This window comes from Eriocheir sinensis, chromosome 58, assembly GCF_024679095.1.
Source record: "Eriocheir sinensis breed Jianghai 21 chromosome 58, ASM2467909v1, whole genome shotgun sequence".
Taxonomy (NCBI): Eukaryota; Metazoa; Arthropoda; class Malacostraca; order Decapoda; family Varunidae; genus Eriocheir; species Eriocheir sinensis.
Window position 1 is genome coordinate 10668768 of NC_066566.1, and position 7500 is coordinate 10676267.

Sequence of the window (7500 nt, forward strand, 5' to 3'; positions counted from 1 at the left end):
CAGCACACACACACACACACACACACACACACACACACACACACACACACACAGCAGTACGCTCCACCCACCAATAAGGAATATGTATTTTTGAAACAGCCAGCAGTATGATATTTTCTTTTTTTCGTCAATTATCATTCATGAATAACACACAGAAAAAAAATACTACCCCTTATCTTAATCGTTATCATTTTTAACATCACTGTAACTATTGTCTTATTTATTATAATCGACTTCTGTATCCCGAATGGTAGGAGGTGGAGAGAGAGAGAGAGAGAGAGAGAGAGAGAGAGAGAGAGAGAGAGAGAGAGAGAGAGAGAGAGAGAGAGAGAGAGAGAGAGAGAGAGAGAGAGAGAGAGAGAGAGAGAGAGAGAGAGAAATATGGATGTGGAGGTGAAAATGAAAGGCGGATGCAAATGAGGAGAGAAAAGATGAGTTGAGGGAAGGAAAAGGAGGAGGAGGAGGAGGAGGAGGAGGAAGGAAAATGGAATAATATGCGAAGAAACGAGGGACGAAAGTTTGGAAGGAAATAGGAATAAATGCAAAGTTAAAGAGGAAATGGAAATAAATAAGGATTGATGAGAAAAATTGTAGGGGGAAGAGAAAGTATGGGGGTAGGTAAAGCATGGAAATGATGGATGGAAGGACGGATGGCAGGTAAGGGTGGAGCCATGGAGCAGGAGGTGGTGGAGAGGAATGGAAAAGGAAGGGAGGGAAGAGTTAAGGATGGAAGAAAGGGGAGGTGGAGGAGGAGGAAGGAAGTGTAGATGCTGAAGAAGGAAGGTAGAAGATGTAGGAGAAGGAAGAGAGGGAAGGAGGAAAAATAGAAGAAAGGGCAGAAGAAGGATGTTGTCGGAAGAAGGGAGGAAGAGAGGGAGCAGTAAGATGGAGAGAAAGGGGCGGAAGAAAAAAAATGGAGAAGGGTTGAAGAAAGATGTACGAGAGAGAAAGGAGAGAACTGTGGAAGAGAGATGTCGTCGGAGGAAGGGAAGAGAGAAGGGTTGAGGAAAGGAGGTAATTCCACACTGAAATAAAAGGTCAGTCTCTCCCTTGGGCGGCCAATCAGGAGGCAGGAAAGCGAGTCAGGACTTGTGCGTCTGTCAGGCCGGCACCACCACCACTAAAAATTACCACCACGACCTCCACCAGCATCACCAACACCATCATCACCATGTACGCGCCGCAGCTGGTGTTATTATCCTTATCCAGACTTGCCGTCACTCTCGTTGATCGCCACCCATAAGATTATCACTAGCAAGCTGAATACTTATCTACCTACCACTATTCTCACTGCCATGAAGCTGAAATCCACTGCAATGTTATCTACCTACAACTATTCTCACTGTCATGAAGCTGAAATCCACTGCAATGTTATCTACCTACCACTATTGTCACTGTCAAGAAGCTGAAATCCAGTGCAATGTTATCTACCTACCACTATTGTCACTGTCATAAAGCTGAAATCCACTGCAATGTTATCTACCTACCACTATTCTCACTGTCATGAAGCTGAAATCCACTGCAATGTTATCTACCTACAACTATTCTCACTGTCATGAAGCTGAAATCCACTGTAATGTTATCTACCTACCACTATTGTCACTGTCATGAAGCTGAAATCCACTGCAATGTTATCTACCCACCACTACTGTCACTGTCGTAAAGCTGAAATCCACTGCAATGTTATCTACCTACCACTACTGTCACTGTCGTAAAGCTGAAATCCACTGCAATGTTATCTGCCTACCACTATTGTCACTGTCGTAAAGCTGAAATCCACTGCAATGTTATCTACCTACCACTATTGTCACTGTCGTAAAGCTGAAATCCACTGCAATGTTATCTACCTACCACTATTGTCACTGTCATAAAGCTGAAATCCACTGCAATGTTATCTACCTACCAGTATCTATCATAATCGTTTTAATATCAACATTAATTCCCCCCCCCCCTACCACCCATAAGATTATCACTACCATGGAGAATAGTTATCTACCTACCACTATTGTCACTGTCATAAAGTTGAAATCCACTGCAATGTTATCTACCTATCAGTATCTATCATCATCGTTTTAATATCAACATCAATTCCCCCTCCAAATACCACCCATAAGATTATCACTACCATGGAGACTAGTTATCTGCCTACCCTACTGTCATTGTCATAAATCTACCAGTGTCATGCCATCTACCAATCACTAGTATGTCGTAATCATCAAATTTTTCACCCCTTACATCACTACCATGAGGAATATATAATTATCTACCACTTTTGTTACCATCATAATGCTGAAATCTACCACTGTCATTCCGTTTACTTATCACTGTTTATCAAAATCGTTTTAATATCATCAATTTTGCCACCCCTTCCATCACTACCATGAAGAATATGTCTTCTTTTTTTTTCAACAAAGGAAACAGCTCAAGGGCACAATAAAAAGTAAACAATAATAAAAAAAAAAGCCCGCTACTCGCTGCTCCCAAAAAGAATCCAAAGAGGTGGCCGAAAGAGAGGTCAAAGGTGGCCGAAGGAGAGGTCTACTACTATTGTCCGGATCATAATACTCAAATCTATATCACCATACATACCATTTTACATCATCGATTTAACACAACTAGACTCAAACTTGCCACCAGTTCCACTATTACTACTACCAGAACCACAATCCACTTCACACCTTTAACTATAGCTAGAACATTTCCATCACAAGTTACCAGTTTTCATCACCTTCCCTACCGCCATGAGTTACAACCACGGTTTACATCACTAACCTAACCTATCATCATCTTCATCCTTCATCCCCGTAATCCCCAACGTGTATCACCGCAAACCACACACCTTTGACCTCACCCAATACCACATGGGAAACACTCCACTATCCACCACAGAGGCAGAGAAAGACCTGAGAGTGTATGTTACCAAGCTACCAGTGAAGGGATATCCAGCACACCAATACTACATGGGAAACATTCCACTATCCACCACAGAGGCAGAGAAAGACCTGGGAGTGTATGTTACCAGGCTATCAGTGATGGGATATCCAGCACACCAATACCACATGGGAAACACTCCACTATCCACCACAGAGGCAGAGAAAGACCTGGGAGTGTATGTTACCAGGCTACCAGTGAAGGGATATCCAGCACACCAATACCACATGGGAAACACTCCACTATCCACCACAGAGGCAAAGAAAGACCTGGGAGTGTATGTTACCAGGCTACCAGTGAAGGGATATCCAGCACACCAATACCACATGGGAAACACTCCACTATCCACCACAGAGGCAGAGAAAGACCTGGGAGTGTATGTTACCAGGCTACCAGTGAAGGGATATCCAGCACACCAATACCACATGGGAAACACTCCACTATCCACCAAACAGCTCTCATCATCGTAACAACAGAGTAATACCGCGATATTGCCTTCATCGTCTCCATCAGAACATATCATAACAATCACCACTGCCACAACTATCATTATTCTCGTCTATAAACAGTTATTACAAGCACCATCACTGTACTACATATACCAAAAGTATAATTTTTATCAACATCTATGTATTACTATAACAACCACATACGTACCATTACAATCTACTTAGTACGATCCCCGCTTCCTCAATATAGTACGAACTACCACAATCACCAGCACTACAAGCACTACCTACTTATCACTGTTATCACCCTATCAACACAATCACCCCTACCTACCATTATCACCATACCAACCATACATGCATACTGTCACAATCACCAACACAATCACCCCTACCCACCATTATCACCATACCAATCATACGTGCATACTGTCACAATCACCAACACAATCACCCCTACCCACCATTATCACCATACCAATCATACGTGCATACTGTCACAACCACCAACACAATCACCCCTACCTACCATTATCACCATACCAATCATACATGCATACAACCACAGTCACCCCTACCTACCATTATCACCATACCAACCATACATGCATACTGTCACAACCACCAACACAATCACCCCTACCTACCATTATCACCATACCAATCATACATGCATACTGTCACAACCACCAACACAATCACCCCTACCCACCATAATCACCATACCAATCATACGTGCATACTGTCACAACCACCAACACAATCACCCCTACCCACCATTATCACCATACCAATCATACATGCATACTGTCACAACCACCAACACACTCACCCATACCCACAATAATCACCATACCAATCATACATGCATACTGTCACAACCACCAACACAATCACCCCTACCTACCATAATCACCATACCAACCATACATGCATACTGTCACAACCACCAACACAATCACCCCTACCCACCATTATCACCATACCAATCATACGTGCATACTGTCACAATCACCAACACAATCACCCCTACCCACCATTATCACCATACCAATCATACATGCATACTGTCACAACCACCAACACAGTCACCCCTACCCACCATAATCACCATACCAATCATACGTGCATACTGTCACAATCACCAACACAATCACCCCTACCCACCATTATCACCATACCAACCATACATGCATACTGTCACAACCACCAACACAATCACCCCTACCCACCATTATCACCATACCAATCATACATGCATACTGTCACAACCACCAACACAATCACCCCTACCCACCATTATCACCATACCAACCATACATGCATACTGTCACAACCACCAACACAATCACCCCTACCTACCATTATCACCATACCAACCATACATGCATACTGTCACAACCACCAACACACCCACCGCAAGAGACCATTATCATCATCAAAAAGTATAGTATGCACAACTACAAGCAACAAAACGACCATTACCAGCACTTCTTGCATGCCTGCCACTCCTTACTGCTGTTATTACGACCATCTGCACGACCTTTAACCTCACACCCACCACCACCACCACCAAAAACAACAACAACGACAAACAAACAACAAACACTAGGCACTACAACCAATTCACTGTTTTTATGGTAATGACGAACATCCTCTTCTCCTTTCCCTTCTCCTCCTCCTCCTCCTCATCCACCCACCCCAAGACTGCATGACCACCAGAAAAGGAGGATGGAGGAGAGGAAGGTGCAGGAAGAGGAGGAGGAGGAGGAAGAGGAGAAAAGAGAAGAAAGGGGGCGGTGTTGGTGGTGTCTCTGGGATGAGGTGTGAGGGGCTAGAGGAGGGCCAGGCGTGATGTGTGTGTATGTGTGTGTGTGTGTGTGTGTGTGTGTGTGTGTGTGTGATTTAGGCCACGTCTCTTCCGAGGGTCGGCGGGCCATTTGGTGTCGTTGTTTTGTCTGAAATTTTTTTTCTCTCTCTCTTTTCTTCTTAAAGGCCACCACTTTCTCTCTCTCTCTCTCTCTCTCTCTCTCTCTCTCTCTCTCTCTCTCTGTTTAGGAAAGGAAATCTATATGCCGAAATTACACACACACACAAACAAAAACACCCCCCCCCCAAAATCAACCACCCAACAACAACCAAACAACCAGAGAGAGAGAGAGAGAGAGAGAGAGAGAGAGAGAGAGAGAGAGAGAGAGAGAGAGAGAGAGACTCCTAACGAGGGGGAAATTCCGGGTCCACGAATGCAAATCTCGGAGAAAAATATAATGGAGTGAGGGAGAGAGGGCGGGGAGGGAGAGAGGGAGGTGAAGGGAGGGTGAGAGAGGGCGAGGAGGGAGAGGGGGAGGTGAAGGGAGGGTGAGAGAGAGAGCAAGAGGGAGGCAGCAACGTAATGAATAGAAGGAAGGGTAGAAAAGGGGGAGAAAGGGAGAAAAATAGGAAAGCGCAGAGAGAGAGAGAGAGAGAGAGAGAGAGAGAGAGAGAGAGAGAGAGAGAGAGAGAGAGAGAATGATATGCTGCCAATAAATTTATACCCCCTGATAATGACAGTAATGGCCAATCTAATAATATGAGGTATGGGGTGAGGAAGAGAAGCTGGGGGATGCGGGCGAGGGTGCGGGGGTGCCTAGCGCAGGGCCGATGTGGTATGCGGGAAGGCGCGGAAATTGGGAGCGATATCTGAAGGAAATAAAAACCAAATATACATTCACGAAGAAATCAAATTATTCCTCTCCTTCCTCCTAAGTACATCCTTCAATACCTTTCTCCTCTCCTTTTTTTTTTTTGTATATATATCTTCAAGGCGTCCTTTCAACATGGAATATCGGCTTGAAAAGATCATTACTTGTCGACTCTGCCTGTCTGTCTGTCTGTCTGTCTCCCCCCCCCCCCCTCTCTCTCTCTCTCTCTCTCTCTCTCTCTCATTCAGGCGCGGCACAACGGCGAGCATTCTTCACGCGAGCGATTAATGCGATGGGAAATTCAAGACGGAGAGACGGAAGTGTTGATGGTGTTTTTGGTACTGTCCAGACGTGTGTGTGTGTGTGTGTGTGTGTGTGTGTGTGTACAGAGGGCACACAGGGATGAGGCCCGACAGTGACACTCACCATCCCTCCGTTATGTGCACGTGGTCACCGCAGGAGAGGGGTCTACGGAGCCCACTTCCCATCACACACACACACACACCAATGTAGGGGTTTCCTTATTGGCGATCCCATTACTCAAGCTTTACATAACCATTTCATCATTTTTACCGACTTTGCACACTAAGTTTAATGACTATATATTGTTTTTAATGATGCAATAAATGTTCCAATTTAGCAACTGAATCGCATCATAACCGAGTTCTCAATATATATACGGCAATAGCTATGATTACGATAACACTGGCTTAGTAACAGGCTTGGAGGCAGGCACTCAGCCACTATCAGTCAGGTATATATAGACTGCCGCAAACAAGTTACTAATAAACTATGGACTGCTGGGCGATATGACGGAGTGACAACAGTAACTAAGGTAACACGGAGTGCGTGAAATATGACCCCGATAATAAAAGTTACGCATTAGAGTACAGCCTAACATTAGATGGGAATTACGCATTTTTGGAGGTCACAAATTCTGATATGTTGTTATTATTCAGCTCGAAACGTATAATTACCCCACACAATTGCCATCATATATTACCAGTTATTCAATGCCTCCCACTTTTCTCTTTCACACACACACACACACACACACACACACACACACACACGAATGAGAGAAAAGGCTAATAATTGATCGTACACACAGGTAAAGGGTGAATTATAGGATGAAAGTGAGTGATAAGTAAACATGCAATGGTAACGAGGGAGCGAGGGAGTGAAAACCAAAGCACGAGGAAAAGAAAAGTATCGCTCTTTGTTATCGTCTGGCGTGTAACCCCAAACTGGCCTGACATCTTCCCCCTCAGCCCGCTCCTCCCCCAGCCCGCTCCCTCACGCCCAGCCACGCCCACCGCTCATCCATCACCCCCATGACCTGCCCCCTGACCCTGTACTCTCTCATTGACCTTATCTAATAGGCCACTGATTAGGGTCACCGGGCTGACTAGGCTGTCCCTCGCCATCCCCCGCTGTGA

At 44.8% G+C, this 7500-nt stretch overlaps 1 protein-coding gene and 1 long non-coding RNA gene across 4 annotated transcripts in view; both read right to left on the reverse strand.

Annotated features, from left to right (window-relative positions):
• The window catches only part of LOC126985150 (uncharacterized), a 135835-nt gene that overhangs the window by 73977 nt on the left and 54358 nt on the right, over positions 1–7500 (reverse strand). The gene's annotated exons all lie outside the window — the stretch shown is intronic.
• On the reverse strand, positions 484–1898 carry LOC126985151 (uncharacterized). The gene is made up of 3 exons (XR_007738351.1): positions 1588–1898; positions 1328–1535; positions 484–1275 (listed from the first exon to the last, which is right to left on the reverse strand). It is a non-coding gene; the product is annotated as an uncharacterized LOC126985151 (long non-coding RNA).